A 21,348-nucleotide genomic window follows, 5' to 3' on the forward strand; every position below is an offset into this window, starting at 1 on the left:
AGATAACAGGATGCCTCTAGCTTTATTCATTTGCTGAGAATTGCCTTAGCTATTCAAGCTTTTTTTTGTTCCGTATGAACTTTAAAATGGGTTTTTCAAATTTTTTGAAAAACGTCATTGGTAATTTGACAGGAAAAGCATTGAATCTGTGAATTGTTTTGAGCAGTATGACAATTTTAACAGTATTGATTCTTCCTATGCTTGACTGTGGAATGTTTTTCCATTAGTTTGTGTTATTTCTGATTTCTTTGAGCATTGTTTTGTAATTCTCATTGTAGAGATTTTTCACCTCCCTTGTTAGTTGTATTTCTAAGTATTTTATTTATTTTGTGGCTGTTGTAGGATTGTGTTTTTGATTTGGTTCTCAGGTTGGATGTTATGGTGCATAGAAATGCTACTGACTATTGCATATTGATTTTGTATCCTGAAACTTTGCTGAAGTTGTTTATCAGATCTAGGAGGTTTTGAGCAGAAACTATGGGGATTTTCTAGGTAAAAAATCATGGTGTCAGCTGGGTGCAGTGGCTTATGCCTGTAAATGCCAGCACTCTGGGAGGCCAAGGTGAGTGGATTGCCTTAGTTCAGGAGTTCAAGACCAGCCTGGGCAACATGGTGAAACCCTACCTCTACTAAAATACAAAAAATTAGCCAGTCATGGCAGTATGTGCCTGTAATCTCAGCTACTTGGAAGGCTGAGACAGGAGAATCTCTTGATCTCAGGAGGTGGAGGTTGCAGTGAGCCAAGATCACACCACTGCACTCCAGCCTGGGTGACAGAGTGAGACTCTGTCTCAAAATAAGTAAATAAATAATCACAATGTCTGCATACAGATAGTTTGACTTTCTTTCTTCTAGAACACTTCTAGCTTTTACCCATTCAGTATGATGTTGGCTGTGGATTTGTTACAGATGGTTCTTATTACTTTGAAATTTGTTCCTTTAATGCCTAGTTTGTTGAGGGTTTTTAAAATGAAGTGATGCTTAATTTTATTGAAGGGCTTTTCTTCATCTATCAGGTGATCATGTAGTTTCTGTTTTTAGTTCTGGTTATGTGATAAATCACATTTGTTGATTTGTGTATTTTGAACTAACTTTGTATCCCAGGGATAAAGTATACCTGATCATGCTAAATTAGTTTTCTGATGTCCTGATGGATCCAGGACATAGTTTGTTAGTATTTTGTTGAGGATTTTTGCACTTATATTTATCAAGTATATTGGCCTGATGTTATCTTTCCTTCTGTTTCTTCCAAGTTTTGGTATCAGAATGATGCTGGCCTCATAGAATGAGTTAGGGAGGAGTCCCTCCTCTTCAGTTTTTTTGAATAGTTTCAGATGGAATTGTACCAACCAGCTCCTTATATATCTGGTAGAATATGGCTGTGAATCTTTCTGGTCCTGGGCTTTTTCTGGTTAGTAGGTGTTTTATTACTGATTCAGTTTCAGAACTTGTTATTGGTCCATTGAGGATTTGAATTTCTTCCTAGTTCAATTTTGAGAGGTTGTATTTTTTCCAGAAATTTACCCTGAAAAATTCTAGATTTTCTAGTTTGTGTGCATAGAGGTATTTGCTATAGTCTCTGAGGGTTTTTTGTATTTCTGTTGGGTCAGTGTTAATGTCCCCTTTACCATTTCTAATTTTTTTAAAATTTAGATCATCTCTCTCTTTTCTTTGTTAGTGTAGCTAGTGGTCTATCAATGTTGTTTTTTTCTTTCAAAAAACAACTCCTGGATGCATTGATCTTTCATATACATATGTATGTATATATTTACATTTCAATTTCATTTAATTCTGTTCTGATTTTGGTTATTTCCTGTCCTCCACTAGCTTTTGGATTGGTTTGCTCTTTTTCTATTTCCTCTAAGTGTGATGTTACATTGTTAAACTAAAATCTTCCTAACTTTTTAATGTGAGCATTTAACACTATAAACATTCCTCTTAACACTGCTTTAACATTGGTAAGATAGAGATTCTGGTATGTTGTAATTTTGTTCTCATTAGTTTCAAAGAATTTGTTGATTTCTGCCTTAATTTCAATGTTAACCTGAAAGTCATTCAGAAGCAGGTTGTTTAATTTCCATGCAGTTGTATGGTTTTGAGTGATTTCCTTAGTACTGATGATATGGTTCAGCTCTGTGTTCCCACACAAATCTCACCTTGAGTTGTAATCCTCACAGTCCCATGTGCCAGATGGAGGTAATTGGATCATGGAGGTGGTTTCCCTCATGTGGTTCTCGTCTTAGTGAGTCCTCATGAGATCTCATGGTTTTATAAGAATCTGGCATTTCCCCTGCTTGCACTCACTCCGTCCTGCCACCCTGTGAAGAAGGTGCCTGCTTTTCCTTTGTTTTCTGCCACAATTGTAAGTTTCCTGAGGCCTCCCCAGCAGTGCAGAACTGTGGGTCAATGAAACTTCCTTACTTTATAAATTACTCAGTTTCAGGTATTTCTTCATAGCTGTGTGAGAATGAACTAATACAACCTATTTCTATTTTTATTAACCTGTGACCTGAGTGTGCGGTTGATATGCTTTCCATCTTTTTGAATCTGCTGAGAATTGTTTTATGGTACACTGTGTGGTTGATTTTAGAGTATGCACCATGTGCAGGTGAGAATAATGTGTATCCTGTTGTTTTTAGTTGGAGCATTCTGTAGATGTCTGTTAGGTCAAGTGTCAAGTTCAGGTCCTGAATATATCTTTGTTAGTTTTCTGTTTGATACTGTTTGTGAATGGGGTATTGAAGTCTCCCATTATTATTATGAGGTTATCTAAATCTCTTTGTAAGTCTCTAAGTACTTGTTTTATGAATCTGGGTGCTCCTGTGTTGGGTGCATTTGTATTTAGGTTAGGTTTTTATATTGAATTGAACCCTTTACCATTATATAATGCCCTTATTTGTCCTTTTGATCATTGTTGGTGTACAGTCTATTTTGTCTGAAATTATAATAGCAACACATGCCTTGCTTGGTAGAATTTTCTCCATTCCTTTACTTGGAGCCGATGAGTGTCACTGCACGTGAGATGGGTCTCTTGAAGAGAGAATAGTTAGGTCTTGTTTCCTTATTCAGCTTGCCACTCTGTATCTTTTAATTAGGACATTTAGCCCATTTACATTCAAGTTTAACATTGATATGTGTGGATTTGATTCTGTCATCAAGTTGTTAGCTATTTATTATGCAGACTTGATTGTGGAGTTTCTTTATAGTATCAGTGATCTATGTACTTAAGTGTGTTTTCACAGCGGCTGGTAATGGTCTTTTCTTTCCATATTTGGTACTTCCTTAAGGACTGCTTGAAAGGCAGGTCTGGTGGTGATGAATTCCCTTAGCATTTGCTTCTCTGAAAAATATCTTACTTCTCCTTTGCTTTGAAACTTAGTTTAGCCAGATATGAAATTCCTGGTTGGAATTTCTTTTCATTAAGAATGCTGAATATAGGCCTCTGGCCTCTTCTGGCTTGTAGGATTTCTGCTGAAAGGTCTGCTGTTAGCCTGATGGAGTTTCCTTGGAAGGTTCCTTGCCCCTTCTTTCTGGCTACCTGCAACGTTTTATTCCTCCATTTTACCCTTGGAGAATGTGATGACTATATGTCTAGGGAATGATTGTGTTGAATGGTGTCTCACAGGGGTTCTCTGCATTTCTTGAATTTGAATGTTGGCCTCTCCAGTGAGGGTGGGGAAATTTTCATGGACGATATTCTCCAAAATGTTTTTCAAGTTATTTGCTTTATCTCCCTGTCTTCCAGGGATTTGCTTTATCTCCCTGTCTTCCAGGGATATCATTGAGTTGTAAATTTGATCTTTTTATATAGTCCCATCTTTCCTGGAGGGTTTGTTCTTTCTTTTTTATTATTTTTTTCTTCATTTTTGTCTGACTGCGTTAATTCAGAGAACTGGTATTTGAACTCAGATCTTTTCCCAGCTTGGTTTATTCTTCTGTTACTACTTGTGGTCATATTATGAAATTCCTGAAGGGAAGGTTTTTTCCCCTCTATCACATCAGTTTCTTTCTTTCTTAAAATGGCCAGTTCATCTTTCAGCCTCTGTATTGTTCTGTGTCTTAGATTTCTTGGATTGGGTTTCAACTTTCCCCTGAATATATAAGATCTTTGTTCCTATCCATATTCTGAAATCTATGTCTGTCATTTCAGCCATGTGAGCCTGGCTAAGAATCCTTGCTGGGGAACTAGTGCAGGCATTTGGAGGTAAGAAGACACTCCAGCTTTTTGAATCGCCAGAGTTCTTGTGCTGGTTCTTTCTCATCTGTGTGAGCTGATATTTCTTCTGTCTTTGAAGTTGCTGTCCTTTGGATGGGACTTTTTGCTTTTATCTTCTTTGATGACCTTGGGTGTTTGATTGTGGTATAAGGTGAATTCAGTCCACTGGCTTCATTTCTGGAAGATTTTAGGGGGCCAAGGCTCAGCTTAGCACTTTTGGCTGCATGCTATAACTTTGGAGGGCAGTACCAGGCCTCTTGCTTTGTTCCCTGGCCCCTCAAGGTTAGCAGCCTGCTGTGCTAGAGGGGTCAAGAAGTTCCTGGTCTTCTGGCCACAACATTTCAATATGATGTGCTGGCCAGGGTACTTCACTGGAGTGATGGCAGCAGAATCCATGCTTGCTTGTGCATCTCAGCAGCCACAGCAGCACAGTGAGGTGCATGCATGTTTGCTGTGATGAGGCACTGGTGGGAATGGAGCAATGGCATTCCTATGCATGCTCAGGCAGTGGTGTAGTGGGGTCCTGTGGCTGGTAGAGGTGAGGTTGCCTGAAACATGATAGTTGTTGTGACTAGTGGGGAGAGTTAGCTTGAGAAGAGCCTGGAATTACTAGCTAAGATTTAGGGCCTGTTCCCATAAGCTTGGTAATACACATTTTCTTTTGCTAATTAAGAAATTCATGATGTATCCATATTTGTGAAAAACCTGAGTTAACAACGTCTGAATAAGAGTAAAGATTTTGAAAGAAGTGAGAAGGTTGCAGTGAGCTGAGATTGTGCCACTGTACTCCAGCCTGGTGTCAGAGCGAGACTCTGTCAAAAAAAAAAAAGTGCATGTGTTAATATAAACTACACTTCAGTGGCAGAGTGCATTTCTGATCAGGATATTATCATATTACTAATAGAGTGGACAGATGGCATTATCTGTAATTCCATAGTTGGTGGCAGCTACTTAAACTCTTACTTTATTGTTAGCTCCAATAAACACCAGATATTTTGTTTATTATCCAGACAAATGGCAGAAACAGGTTTTTATTGGTGAAATTAGGGTGTTGTGAATTGACATAAGAACATTCTAAATGAAAATATAATGTATACTACATCCTCATTGAAACTGTTTACGAATCTATTGAAGCTTATAGTCTGCACTCAGAAATGGTGCCTATAGCTTGACATGTAAATAACTCTGTGCCTAAACTATGGTTAAGATAAGTTGAAAGTGCTTCATTCTGTAAGGGTGACATAATTGTGCATTTGGGATATTTCTCTATATGCTGTCAGAATATGTTTTGCAAGGTGGTAATCTGAGTAAATCAAAAGACAGGGAATTGGGACTTTAGATTAACAGAATGTAAATGTATGAATGCCATTTTACAAAACAAGTCACATTTGGATGGAAAAACATATTCTGCAATTAACTCATTTAAACCTGGTAGCAAGGTTATATGTGAGTATTCATTATCACCACAAATATATTTATGACTACCATGATAAATTAAATAGAATAAAAATTTTGCACATGGTTTGGTTTAGTTCACAACTGTTAAAGAAAGCATAAAACAACTAAAAAAAAAGAAGTGAGAAGGATAAAAAATGGTGGGTTTTTTCAGATTGAGGAGGCTGAGGCTGAAAGAAAGGTATTCATTTGAAAATATGTGAATATTTAGATATCTCTGAGGTTTATGTATTTATTAAATGAGCTGGCTGAGGGAGAAATGTGTCCTTTTTATGAAGAAACTGACCAATTAATGCTGTTTAAACATTAAGACCTTGGTTGGGTTAAACATTAGAGGTTATTTTAAAGGAGAATAACAGGGTTTACCCAGAAAGGTAAATTAAGTCGTGAAATTTTTATTTTTACCCTTGATCCACTGGTATTAGGTCTGTACCATTTTTCTATCCACTCCAGAAGACAAGCAGATATTTCTATGAATCTGAAACGAACTCAGCAAATGTAGCCTCACTTTCTAAGTGGTGTTTTGGAACACAAGATATAGATACCTGGAGTTAGAAATGTGTCATTAATCACTTATAGAAATAACAAATGCTTATTTTAATGAGTTGAACTCAGCTTAGTTAACAGGAATTGCCTAAGTGGAAACTTCATATTTTCTAAGTATGGGGAATGTTAGGAGGTATGCTGGTGAGAACACAGGAGAGCACATGACGTAATTATCCACTACTTGCAACATTTCTTGTTTGGCTGGAGAGGGAACATACTCATACAAGAGGGATCAAAAGATGTTTAAAGAAGTGAGCAAAGGCTCAGAGAGTAAGAAAAAATAAAAACTGCAGAAAGACTCCATAAAGGAAGATTCAGGAAGAAGTATGTCAGAGGTAGAGCAAGAGCAAGGGTTGGATTTGCTGACTACTACTAATCCATTTCTCAGGAGCACGTGGAGACGCACATGGGAGGTTATAATGGCTGAATCTGTCAGAACCTTATTCTGTTGGCCAGAAGTCAATCACACAGCCCCAGTTTTCTGCTAGGGTGGCTGGAAAATAGTTTTCCTAGAAAGATGGTTTGGGTTTTTTTTGAGCATGTACCCATTTTCTGCTACATGTCCACTGGAACTTTGCAGAATAAACTTCAGTTCCTCTCCTGCTCATTCATTTTTTTTTAAACCTTCCCTTTCCCAAGTGAGACACCGTTAGTTCTAACAGCTATTATTCATATATTTTTGTTCCCAAACCCTCTACTATCCTGGCCATCATAAAGCAAACATTCTTGATTTTTATTGTTCATCTCAAAATGAGATGCTCACTGTAGAACATAATACTCTAGATGTGGTGTTTTAAATGTTGGTAAAGTGCGATCATTGTTTTCATTGATTTCATAACTATAAGGTCAAAGAGAGGGCCCAGACTGGGGACTTTGCATTTAAAGAAAAAAAAAGAGAATTTGAAGAAGGAAAGGGGTCTCCATGATACCACTTCAGTATGGCAGCCGTGGGAAGCACTAGTGGTAAGGTGCTATTCTTTCCTACTTCTCAAAGAGGAAAAAAGGCACTCACACTCACAAATCAATTATTTCCCACCAAAACTCCAAAGTGAAGAAGAACAAGTGCACTCAAATTATGTTGCTTATAGATTATTGATTTAAATTTTAAAAACCACCAAGGATTTCTTTATTAAAATCTTTTTATTGTAATGTTAACTGGTCTACATGTCTTACATAGTGTCTAGGTTTTATGCTCAAAAATTTAGGTAGTCCAAATGATTACATGATATATAAACAAATTAGCATTGCTGTAAGGAGCTAAAATTTACCACCTCACGTTTTCACTTGCTGCTAATATGGCACTGATGTTGTGCCATATCCCTGTGGCCCCCATTCCTAATGTTTTCATCTCTAGATCCTTTGAAGAGAGAAAAAATTAGTATTTTTTTTTCTTTTTTTTTTTCCCCAACAGTTTGCTTTCAGTGTTCTCTGTTAAGAAATGTTATAACCCAAGGGAGAGGATGTTCTTATCAGAGAGGAGAATTGATTGAAAACTATTTAGTTTCCAAATTCCTAGAAGAAGGGAAAAAGCCTAAGTGTCCATCTCTCTATCTAATCTACTGTGATGACGTATTTCAAATATATTTTTTTCTAAATTGAGTTTTGGATGTCAAAGTCTCAGGATCCACTGGTTTCCATAGTTTTAGTTTGTCCAGTTGCTTATGATTAGACACATTGTGAACAGTGACATTATACTTCTCTTTTTCCATAAAATGTGGATGCTTTTGAGTATTGAAGTTGTAGGAAACAGAATTCATTGTAATCTGAATTTAAATTCAGCTTCCTGTTGCAGCTTCTCTCCTCCCCCTGTTCCCTCATGTTTCTTCCTGTCCCCAGATGTCTCTCAGAGGCAGATGCTATGGCCATAAATGACATTTATTGATTTGAGTACTAGTGACTTTTTCTTGACAGATTCACCCATAGCAATATTTACGTAATATTAACAGTTTCCAACCAAGCACTCTGAATAAACTCAACAGTGAGTATCTAGGCAGAAAGCCATGTGCTTTTAGAGCTCAATATGTTTATAAGATATCTGAAGGCAAAACGCAGAGACAGCATAAATACCTATTCTACTTTTTAAAATATTACTTGGTTGTAATCTGCCAATTTATATTTTTCAGAAAAGAGTTTGTCACTAAATCACTGAGAGGAAGAGTAGGATATCTGGGGGAAATGGTGGTGGAGGGAGGCAGGTTTGTTATCCAGAAAAAAGATTGGGAGCCAGGGAGGATTTTCAAATTCCAATCCCTCAGCTCACTCTTGGGGCAATTGTCTTGCCATCTGAATTATCTTGGAACACAGAAAAAAACTGGTTGTGAAAACCACAGATGCAATTTTCTTCTTTGGCTTTTCCCATAATACTATAATTATAAACCATGCTGTGTTAGAGTGTAACATTCTTTGGAGAGCACTTTGATCAAATTTTGCCTTATGTGGCAACATTTAGAAACATAAGCCTTTGTGGGATTTCTGGCTCTTCTTTTTACTGATGGGCTGATAATCTTATAATAGCATTAGTTTTGCCACCAATTACCAATGATTTGTTATTATTGGTTTTTAAAGTTGGACAATCCTTAAATGTTACAGCAACATTAGAAACAGACTCCCAGAAGGGGGTGGGGCAAACTAGTTTAGAAACCTCCAATCCTGGCTATTTGGTACCTCAGAATTCAACAAGGGATGTTGGAACGTTTTCAAAATAAAATGAATTTAAATTCAGTTTTGTAAGAGGTTGTACTATAGAACACAGTGAAAAAGAGAAGGTTAGCTGGAAAGTCAAAAATGATAGAATTTGAAAATTACTAGGCTTTAGGGTATGAAAGTATTTCCCATATGTTAAGACAGAATTGGTATTCTCTTTTTTTCTCAATGGCATTTTATGAGACTATATATTCCTGATCTTCTATATAAATAGAATAGAAACATCTCTATTTTTAAATTGTCATGGAAATAAGTAATGGCCTGTGAACAAAATAACTTTTTTTTTTTGAGATGGAGCTTTTGTCACCTAGGCTGGTATGCAATGGCGCTATCTTGGCTCACCACAACCTCTGCCTTCTGGGTTCAAGCAATACTCCTGCCTCAGCCTCTTAAGTAGCTGGGATTACAAGCACCTGCCACCACACCCAGCTAATTTTTGTTATTTTTAGTAGAGATGGGGTTTCACCATGTTGGCCAGGCTGGTCGTGAATCAACATGGTGAATGAAAGCAAGGCTGGCTTTCTCCCTCCTTGCTTTACTATTTTGGTGAATTTTGAGAGGCATACTTTGCGGGAACATTGTGATTATTCACCATTACTTTTAATGGAAAAAAACACAATTACTTTTACACCAACCTAATATTTCCTTTGCTAATCTAGTGTGATTTAGGGACAGTGCTAAATAAAGGATGAGAAAGAAAGAAAAGGGTTTACTAGTAAATGCAGACAGAGTTGATGCACTTTCACAGTCCCATTGGCATGTCCCATGGGCCATTTCACTTTCAGATGGTTTGTTTGGCTGAATTTAGGGGCTAATCTCTGGAGTTTTGCCTTTCCTCTTGTGACCTGAGAACTTGCTGTCATATACAAGTCAATTTTCTTAATAGCTTTCCTTCATTAGTCTGTATTCTCCAGTGAGTTGAAATGTCACATTTACTTATACAAAAATTTTATACTAGACATATTTAGGTGTATTTGGCATGAAACCTCTTTTAATCATTTGTCTTTCTTGTCTAGAGCTAGTTTCATAAGGTCATTGTTACAGGTTTCTAATACACTTTATGACCTAGAATGGCATGACTCCCATTGCATCTTTTTCCTTTGATTTTTAAAAAATATATATATTTTATGGCATTTTATGTTTTGGGGTACATGTGAAGAACATGCAACATTGTTGCATAGGTACATACATGGCAATGTGGTTTGCTCCGTTCCTCCCCATCACCTGTATCTGGCATTTCTCCCCATGTTATCCCTCCCCAACTCCCTACCCCCCACTGTCCCTCCCCTAGTTTCCCCCACAGACCCCAGTGTGTGATGCTCCCCTCCCTGTGTCCATGTATTCTCATTGTTCAACATCTGCCTGTGAATAAGAACATGTGGTGTTTGATTTTCTGTTCTTGTGTCATTTTGCTGAGAATGATGGTTTCCAGGTTCATTCATGTCTCTACAAAGGACACAAACTCACCATTTTATGGCTGCATAGTATTCCATAGTGTATATGTGCCACATTTTCTCTGTCCAGTCTATTAACGATGGGCATTTGGGTTGATTCCATGTCTTTGCTATTGTAAACAGTGCCGCATTGAACCAAGACGTGTGCATGTGTCCTTATAATAGAACAATTTATAATCCTTTGGATATATACCCAGTAATGGGATTGCTGGGTCAAATGAAATTTCTGTTTCTGGGTCCTTGAGGAATTACTATACTGTCTTCCACAATGGTTGAACTAATTTACACTCCCACCAACAGTATAAAAGTGTTTCTATTTCTCCACATCCTCTCCAGCATCTGTTGTCTCCAGATTTTTTAATGATCGCCATTCTAACTGGCGTGAGATGGGATTCGCCTTTCTCTAATGACTGGTGATGATGAGCATTTTTTCATATGTTTGTTGGCCACATATATGTCTTCCTTTGTAAAGTATCTGTTCATATCCTTTTCCCACTTTTGAAGTGGGCTTGTTTTTTTTTTTTTTTCTTGTAAATCTGTTTTAGTTCTTTGTGGATTCTGGATATACTTACAACTTACTTTGTTGTGATTTTTTTTCTTTTAATATACTCCTGAATTTTATTAATATATATTTAATTAGTTATGTTTGTATTTTTAAAAAGTGAAATAGGTGGATCTTCTAAAAAGTAATCATTGTCAGGTATGGCATTAAGTTGAAATAGCTGTTAGCTATTACATTACTTTTAATGGCCGGAACCGCAAATACTTTAGCAACAACCTAATATATAAAATGAATATAGTAGGCTTCCATTGTTTATCTTTGTTGTGGAATATAGTGTAATTCTAAAAAAATTTACTTATTATACCATTTTTGTTTTGTGTTTTGTGTTTAGATTGATTTTTCTAAGCGCCTTTTTCTTTTGTGTCTGCTGTATATTTGTTCTTCTATATTCTGATGTTGATTTCTTTCTGGATCAGTTTCATCACTTCATATTCTTACATTATTGCCACTAATTAGTTTATCACATTAATTGGAATAAGATTGTATATGCTATTCGTTTGTATATTTTTAATCGTTTCTATAGTTAGTCAAATCTACTTTGTAATTTTTAATGAAATCTAAACTTTCTTTTCTTACTCTTGCAGAGTGCTACTTACCTAATTGCCGTTTTTCTGCTTTTACCTTTATTAACTCATTTTTCCAAGCTTCCTTTGGGTTTTGATCTTTTTCTAGGTTGTTAAATGAATATGTCATTCTGTTTTGATTTTTATTGATTCATTCCTGTGACTTTTCTTCAAGTTATTTTCTTGACCTTTATTGAACTCCTGTAATTTATTGAGTTGACTATTTTGTTATTTTATTTTGTTCAATTTTTTAAATGATGAGATCCCTGAATGTTATGAGTTTTTTTCTTTTGAGTCCATATTTTACCACACATTAGATTTTATATAGATTTTCAATTGTTCTTAATTTTAAAATAGTTTGTAATTGCAATTTGGATTTATTCTTCAGCCTTTGTCATTTAGAAATGTTTTAAGACTTGCTTTTGTGTTTTTATTTTTAAAGGTTATCTTCTGATATCAATTCCACGGGGTTATTTGTATGTGTTTCACATATTTATGCATACTTATGTTCTATATAATTTCTATGTTTTATAACTTTCAACTGCCTCTATCTAATATATGAACATTTTTTACCAACTTTTTACAAAAGTATTTTTCTTGAAAAATCCGAACTCTTAAATGTAACTGTTAGATCAACTTCATTAATTGTATTTACTTATATGCTTTATGGTCCTTTTAATTTCCCAGCTACTTTTTCTCTTTAAGAGATTTTTGTTTGACTTTAGCACTGTATTTCTATCAGTTTCTTCTTACAGTTATGACGTGTGTGTGTGTGTGTGTGTGTGTGTATACACACATGTATATATATTTGTACATACACATTGTAATATATAATGTATTATGGGCTACAGCGTTTCCTTAGAATCTAGATCTTATTTGAAGCTAGCATATTTTTAATTTTTTTTAAGTAAAAAGTTTTATTTCTTCCTGGAATCCTGCAGGATTTTTTTTTTACTGTTTATTCAGTAGTTTAAAAGTGCCAGATATGTTAAGGTTTAGGTCTTTTACTGATTTATTTTTTTCCTGGAGCCATGTCACTCCTTTTCCTGAGGTTAGGAAAGTTTTTTTTCAGATATGTGTTTGGTTATTGTTTCTGTTTTATTTCTCTGGACTCTCTCGGAATAGTGATGAGCTGTATGTTAGCTCTCTAGTCTCTTTTTCAATTTTTTCTTCTTCTCTAACACACTTCTCCTTTCTCGTTGTGAAGGCTTATAGAACCGTAAATAATGCTTAAACCCACTGTCTTCAGTATCAATTAATTCTTCTATTTTGTTTTTAGTTTCTATGTAGTCTTCCTTTTAAAAAATAATCCCTCTCCCTTTTCATTTTACCCATTGTCTATTGTCTTGTTTAACCTGGCTGGAATCCTCTTCATTTCATCCTGTCTTCTTTTCACAGAGGCCAATATCTTGGTTCTTTGTTGAGGATATACCAAGTAGTCTTTTGGGTTTTTTTTTTGGATTCTGCAGTAAAAAATTTTTGGAGGTTTGTTTTGAATTTTTAGAGCACTGTTCTCCTTCCTCTGTTTTATGTTGTGTGTGTGTATGTGTGTGTATACACATATATCACAACTAAACGAACTAGAGAATCATATATATATATATACATATATATATATATATATTTTTTTTTTACTCAAATTTAAGTAAAACCACAAAGATACCCAAGTTGAGTGGATTTTTTTAGTCTGACTCTTTTTCTATTACAATGGTTGTGAAAACTTCAACATCCAGTTTACAGTTTAATGAACATTGTTGGGTTTAGTTGCCACTTCAACTACCGTTTTCTGGTAATTTTTTTTAAATGTACCTCCTCTCTGTTGGCTTTTGATCTTTCAGCTACTGCAGGCTGATTCTTTGATACTGTAAGAAGAAGTTTTCCATGGCATCTGTAATTCTCAGCCTGTCAGGATCACTCCTCTGTGCTCTGTTCACCTTTTCTCCCCAGTTCATCAACCAAAGGCTCTATCTCTGCAGACTAAGACTTTTGGAACATGTGGCACTGTCGACCTCTCACACCTGCTTTCTGCTCATTTTTTTCTTAAAGATGCTGGAATGGTGGGAGAAAGTACATTTGCCTCTGAGTAAAATTCCCCAAACAGAGAACTCCAGGTTTCTTTCACCCAATGAAGAAAAGAAGGAGTGCTTGCTGTGGCAGCACATATACTAAAATTGGAACAATACAGATAATATTAGCATGGCCCCCACACAAGGATTATACGCAAGTTGCTGAAAGGTTTTATGTATTTTTTTAAATGTAATAGTAAAGGGTTCAATTCAACAAGAATAGATAACTATCCTAAATATATATGCATCCAACACAGGAGCATCCAGATTCATAAAATTAGTTCTGAGAGACCTACAAAGAGACAGACTCCCACACAATAATAATGCAAGACTTTAACACCTCACTGACAATATTAGAAAGATCATTGAGATAGAAAATTAACAAAGATATTCAGAACCTGAACTCAGCTCTGGATCAAGCAAACCTGATACACATCTACAGAATTCTCCCCTAAAAACAACAGAATATACATTTTTTTATCGCCATACAGCACTGACTCTAAAATTAATCACATAATCGGAAGTAAAATACTCCTCAGCAAATGCAAAATAACTGAAATCATAACAGCCTTTCAGATCACAGCACAATTAAATTAGAACTCAAAATTAAGAAATTCACTCATAACCACACAATTACATGGCAATTGAACAACCTGCTTCTGAATGACTCTTGGGTAAATAATGAAATTAAGGCAGAAATCAAGAAGTTTTTTGAAACTAATGAGAACAAAGCGACAACATGCCAGAATCTCTGGGCTGCAGCTAAAGCAGTATTAAGAGGGAAATTTAGGCTGGGTGTGGGGGCTCACACCTGTAATCCCAGCACTTTGGGAGGTTGAGGCAGGTGGATCATTTGAGGTCAAGAGTTTGAGACCAGCCTGGCCAACAATGTGAAACCCTGTCTCCACTAAAAATACAAAAAATAGTTGGGTGTGGTGGTGCATGCCCGTAGTCTCAGCTACTTGGAAGCCTGAGGCACAAGACTCTCTTGAACGTGGGTGGCAGAGGTTGCAGTGAAAAAGTTCGTGCCACTGCCCTCCACACTCCAGCCTGGGTGACAGAGTAAGACCCTGTCTCAAGAAAAGTGAAATTCCCACATCAAAAAGCTGGAAAGATCTTAAATTAACAATCTAACATCATAACTAAATGAACTAGAGAATCAAGAGCAAACAAATCTGTAAGCTAGAAGAAGACAAGAAATAACCAAGATCAGAGTTGAATTGAAGGAGATAGAGACATAAAAATTCCTTCAAAAAAATCAACAAATTCAGGATCTGTTTTTTTGAAAAAAGTTAATAAAATAGACCACTAGCTGAACTAATAAAGAATAGAAGAGAAGGATCAAATAAACACAATTAGAAATAATAAGGGGGATATCACCACTGACTCCACAGAAATACAAATAACCATCAGAGAACGCTTTAAACACCTCCATGTACATACATTAGAAAATCTAGAAGAAATGGGTAAATTACTGGACACATACACCTTCCCAAGACTGAACCAGGAAGAAATTGAATCCCTGAATAGATCAATAATAAGTTCTGAAATTGAAATAGTAATAAATAGCCTACCAACCAAAAAAAAAAAAAAAAAAAGACCAGGACTAGATGGATTCACAGCTGAATTCTACCAGAGGTACAAAGAAGAGCTGGTAGTATTTCTGCTTAAACTATTCAAAAAAATTGAAAAGGAGGAACTCCTCCGTAACTCATTATATGATGCTGGCATCATCCTGATACCAAACCTGGCAGAGATAAAGCAAAGAAAACTTCAGGCCAATATCCTTGATGAACATCTGTGTAAAAGCCCTCAATAAAAATACTGGCAAACCAAATCTAGCAGCACATCAAAAAGCTTATCCACCATGTTCAAGTTGGCTTCATCCCTGGGATGCAAGGTTGTTTCAACATATGCAAATCAATAAATGTGATCCATCACATAATGAAAAACTAAAGACAAAGATCACATGATTACCTCAATAGATGCAGACAAGGCCTTTGATAAAATTCAACATCCATTTACATTAAAAATCTCTCAATAAACTAGGTATTGAAAGAACATACCTCAAAATAATGAGTCATATATGACATACCCACAGCCAACATCATACTGAATGGGCACAAAACAAGGATGCCCTCTCTCACCATTCAACATAGTATTGGAAGTTCTGGCCAGGGCAATCAGGTAAGAGACAGAAATAAAGGGTATTTAAATAGGAAGAGAGGAAGTCCAATTATCTTTGTATACAGATGACATAATCCTATATCTAGAAAACTCATCATCACAGCCCAAAAGCTTTTTAATCTGATAAGCAACTTCAGCAGTCAGGATATAAAATCAATGTGCAAAATTGCTAGTATTTCTATACACCAAAAACAGGCAAGCAGCGAGCCAAATCATGAATAAACTCCCATTCACAATTATACCAGAAAGAATAAAATACCTAGGAATACAGCTAACAAGGGAAGTGAAGGACCTCTTCACAGAGAACTTACAAACCAGTGCTCAAAGAAATCAGATATAACACAAATGGAAAAACACCATGCTCATGGATGGGAAGAATAAATACATGAAAATGGCCACACTGCCTAGTTTATAAATTCAATGCTATTCCCATTAAACTACCATTGATACTGTGCACAGAATTGGAAGAAACTATTTTAAAATTCATATGGAACCAAAACAGAGCCCAAATAGCCAAGACAAGCCTAAGCAAAAGAACAAAGCTGGAGGCAGCATGCTACCTGACTTCAAAATATACTACAAGTTTACAGTAACTAAAACAGCATGATATTGGTATCAAAACAGATACATAGACCAATGGAAGAAAATAGAGAACTCAGAAATGAGACCACACATCTACAACATCTGATCTTCAACAAATCTGACAGAAACAAGCAATGGGAAAAGGATTCCCTACTTAATAAATGGTGCTGGGAGAATGGACTAGCCATATGCAGAAAATTGAAATTGGACCCCTTCCTTACACCATATACAAAAATTAACTCAAGATGGATGAAAGACTTAAATGTAAAACCCAAAACTATAAAATACCCTAGAAGAAACTCTAGGCATTACCATTCAGGATGTAGGCACAGGCAAAGATTTCATGCTGAAAATGCCAAAAGCAATTGCAACAAAAGCAAAAATGGACCAATGAGATTTAATTAAATTAAAGAGCCCCTGCACAGCAAAAGAAACTGTCATTAGCATGAACAGGCAACTTACAGAATGGGAGAAAATGTTTGCTATTGATCCATCTGACAAAAGTCTAATATCCAGAGTCTATAAGGAACTTAAACACATTTACAAGAAACAAACAACACCATTAAAAAGTGGGCGAAGGACACAAAAAAGACACTTTGCAAAAGAAGACGTTTATGCAGCCAACAAGCATATGATAAAAAGCTCAACATCACTAATCATTAGAGTAACACAAATCAAAACCACAATGAAATACTATCTCATACCAGTCAGAATGGCTGTGATTAAAAAGTGAAAAAATACAGATACTGGTGAGGTTGTGGAGAAAAAGGAATGATTTTACACTGTTTATGGGAATGTAAATTAGTTCAACCATTATGGAAGACAGTTTGGTGATTCCGCAGAGACCTTGAGGCAGAAATACCATTTGATCCAGCAATCCCATTACTGGGTATATACCCAAAGGAATACAAATCATTCTATTATAAAGATACATGCATGTGTATGTTTATTGCAGCACTATTTACAGTAGCAAAGACATGGAATCAACTTAAATGCCCATCAGTAATAGACTGGATAAAGAAAATGTGGTAAATATACACTATGAAATACTATGCAGCCATAAAAAGGAATTAGATCATGTCCTTTGCAGGGACATGGTTGGAATTGGAAGCCACTATTCTCAGCAAACTAATGCAGGAACGGAAAAACAAACATTATATGTTCTTACTTATAAGTGGGAGCTGTCCGATGCGAACACATGGACACATGGGGGAACAACACACACTTAGGCCTGTGGAGATGATGTGGTTTGTGGGGAGGGAGAGTATCAGGAAGAATAACTAATGGATGTGGGGCTGAATACCTAGATGATGGGATTATCTGTGCAGCAACTACCATAGCACATCTTCACCTATGTAGTAAACCTGCCTATCCTGCACATATACCCTTGAACTTAAAAGTTGAAGGAAAAAAAGAAAAAAGGATGTGTTCTTAGTTTTCTGTGTCTACAAGCCAAGCAATTGGAAGTGAAAGCTGGGTATGCCATGGAGTAACTAAATTCCCTTTAGGGTTTCAAAGTTAGAACCTATCTTTTTCTTATAGATGATAGAATTGATTTGTCCACTTCTTTTGGTTTCAAAGGCTGTCTTCAATGATTTTAGTGACAAGTTAGTAACAGCAGCATTATATGATGTTAGCCAGAAGCTCTTTTGAACCCAAACTTCCTATCAGAAGGCTGAAAAAAACTAATATTTTTCAGCTAAATCTCTGGTTCTACTTGGAATGAAGACACAATCCTGTAGCTAACATTAAAGCATGAATTTTCAATGGTTTCCTTTCTTCTTTTCTTTGAAGTAAGAATGCCTCAAAAGAATATGTGAAACAGAGACCTAAAAGTTCCATGGTGACTGCTGAAATGTAACAGAAATGCACTGTGTTTGAATTTACGGTGGTATATTCCTAATGTTTTATCTTTGGTATGTTCTCTTGGTGTTATTACTGATATAAACCAAAGAACAAGAATTTCCTTTATGCCACTGATTTGCAAAGGTCATGTAGAAGATGAAGTCTCAGATAATGGATGCTAATCTTCCTTGGATACCTTGACAAGAAAACGTAATTGAATTGCATATATTAGGGGAAGAGAAAAACATTTTAAATATTGTTCTTAATAGAGAAAAAATGATAGGGGAGCTAAAATTGATTTGAAAAACACAAGAGGAAGTTAAGGGATTAGAGTGGGAGGGAAATTAGTGAGTATCTATTTGTGTGCATGATTGCATTTTTGAAATAATTAGTTGCCTAATTGTGTATCCAGATATAGTAATTGTTGTTCCATACTCATGATTTATTTTAAGTATTCTCTGGGTGTAATTTTCAGTTGTATAGATTTTTTTTTTTCAGAATCAAATTGCAAAGGAGTTGAAATTGCTTTAGGGATGTGTTTATAACTCATTTTGGAAAGAGTAGAAAGAATTTTTCCTCTTCCAAATGGCTGTGAAGGTGGATAACTTCTCTGATGTTTAGTAAACACTTTTATGATAGTTGAATGGTATGCAGTTAGTCATAAACAGGAGAGATTGAGGAAAAATAACATGCTTAATGCAAATACATATTCTGTACCTGATAAGTTAATTGAAATTTTTCCTGTAATCTGTTTTTTGTTTGTTTGTTTTTCTGGTAGATGTTGATTTAAAGTAAGATAAAAAAGAATTGTCAAACTATATATAAACCATAGCCAAATGAAGAATTCATAGTTTTTGCTCAAGTAAGGAATTATCTGGAATGAAAGTACCAAAAGAATTTGGTAATTTAGAAGTACATTATTTTGAATGTACATTTGAACTAGCTAGAAATTCTACTCTATAGCTGAAGGCACTGGCAGTTTGTTAATCACAGCCATAAACATGAATCATCTACAATTGGAGTGGGCCTCACACTTGGAATATCTTGAAGATGTTTCTTCTTTGGCTGTGCTAAATTAAGCATGCATAGAAGTTATATTGTGTTAAAATTTCCACAATACAATATTCTCTTTTATGAATAAGAACACTTGGCCTTTTTATTTGGAGGTGAACCTACTAATCTTTGGTTATAGAATAATACCAGCAATTTTATTATAAAGTGTATTTCAGTAATTGGAACTGTGTTTTCTAATACAATTGAATAGAATGTATGATAAAATGAAATGAAAGAAACTTCTCCAGAAGAGTGAGTTAAAAATGTTTTGGTGATGAAGTTGAGATGATGCCCAGATTTATTGCATATTTGGACACCATAACACACTTCTCAATACATTGATTTCCATATAAATGCTTATTTCTTCAAACTCTTTCAATTTTATAGTATTTTCTCCCTTTTGCTATTAACAGGTTCTGTTCATATTAGATCTTAGAAAATTATCCAATGATTAATATTTCTCCATACTTGTAGCTTTCATTACTTTATATTTCTGTTTTTGCCTAGGCTCCTTGTTACCAACCTTTTTAATGTCACAAAACTTGGCAAACCTTACCCAGGAAGGGTAAGGTTTAGTATCTATGAATTTTGTAAATACTTGATGAGAAAAGTTGCTTTTAAATTATTTTGAATTTTATTAATACCAAAAAATTTGAAAAAGACAAGCATGTATATTTTTTCTAATATTGAAAGCTCATTCAATATAGAAATACTTAAACCTTTTTATTCATTATACTTTAAGTTCTGGGATACGTGTGCAGAACCTGCAGGTTTGTTACATAGGTGTACATGTACCATGGTGGTTTGCTGTACTCATCAACCTGTCATCTACACTAGGTATTTCTCTTAATGCTATCCCTCCCCTTACCCCCATCCCCAGACAGGCCCCAGTGTGTGATGTTCCCCTCCCTGTGCCCATATGTTCTCATTGTTCAACTCCCACTTATGAGTGAGAATGTGTGGTGTTTGGTTTTCTGTTCTTATGTTAGTTTGCTGAGATTTATGGTTTTCAGCTTCATCCATGTCCCTGCAAAGGACATGAACTCATTCTTTCTCATGGAGGCATAGTATTCCATGGTGTATATATGGCACACTTTCTTTATCCAGTCTAATAACACTGATGGGAATTTGGGTTGGTTCCAAGTCTTTGCTATTGTGAAAAGTGCTGCAATAAACACATGTGCCTATATCTTTTGCAATAGCATGTGGGAAGGAGATTGGAAAACATGGATTCATTGTACAATTCAAATACACTGACTTTATCAAGTTTCATTACATTTGGAAAGTGTTATGGTACTTATTAGAAAGAAAGTATGTGTGCATGGGTGTGTGTAAAAATATGGCTCTTTTAAAAAGTAGACTTACTGAATCTTTTTGTGAATAATAGCTGCATTGCAGGTAAGAAAACACCTCAGGACATTGATTCTAATTGTACAGGAAAAACAAAACAAATAAAGGAGACGAAGACTAGGCTGTCATTCTGTGCCATCTGTGACCAATTTGGAAAACCTAGAGGCCTGAGAATACCTCCTCCCCAGGGTGCTATTGCAGTATCTTCAGGGTCCTGAGTCTGAATGTTTCTGTTTTATGTAAGCATTGCACCCAGAAGAATGGGTCAGAGCCTCTCTTATGGTCTGAATGTTTGTGTCCCTCCAGTATTCATATGTTGAAGTCCTCACCTCCAATGTGATTGTATTAGGGAGTTGAGGCCTCTAGGAGGTGAATAGGTGATCCTCATGAATAGGATTGGTGCCCTTATAAAAGAGGCCCTAGGGATCTCAGTTATTCTTCCATCATGTGAGGACACTGTAAGAAGGTGACATCTATGAGGAAGCTGGCCCTTATTAGACATTAAATTTGCTGGTTCCTTGATCTTGGACTTCCCGGTCTCCGGAGTTTTGAGAAATAAATTACTACTGTTTATAAACCATCCTGTTTGTGGCATTTTGTTATAGCAGCCCAGGCGGACTAAGACAGCCTTTTAATAGTCAAGGGGATCTAAATAAATAGGTGAACGAAGCAAGTCAGTCTGCAGCTGAGAAAACCCAAGTCTCCATTCAAGCAGCTGCCTGACAACGTTAGCTGTAATCTCCTGTGTTTGTGCCTGACTTACTGC

General features: G+C 35.9%; 1 protein-coding gene and 1 non-coding gene across 6 annotated transcripts in view; both read left to right on the forward strand.

The window, feature by feature from the left end:
* The window catches only part of PDE4D (phosphodiesterase 4D), a 1,594,380-nt gene that overhangs the window by 204,093 nt on the left and 1,368,939 nt on the right, over nt 1–21,348 (forward strand). The gene's annotated exons all lie outside the window — the stretch shown is intronic.
* Nucleotides 13,641–13,749, forward strand: LOC118151853 (U6 spliceosomal RNA). Its single transcript, XR_004740258.1, has one exon. It is a non-coding gene; the product is annotated as a U6 spliceosomal RNA (small nuclear RNA).

The sequence above is a fragment of the Callithrix jacchus genome, chromosome 2 (assembly GCF_049354715.1).
Source record: "Callithrix jacchus isolate 240 chromosome 2, calJac240_pri, whole genome shotgun sequence".
Classification (NCBI taxonomy): Eukaryota; Metazoa; Chordata; class Mammalia; order Primates; family Cebidae; genus Callithrix; species Callithrix jacchus.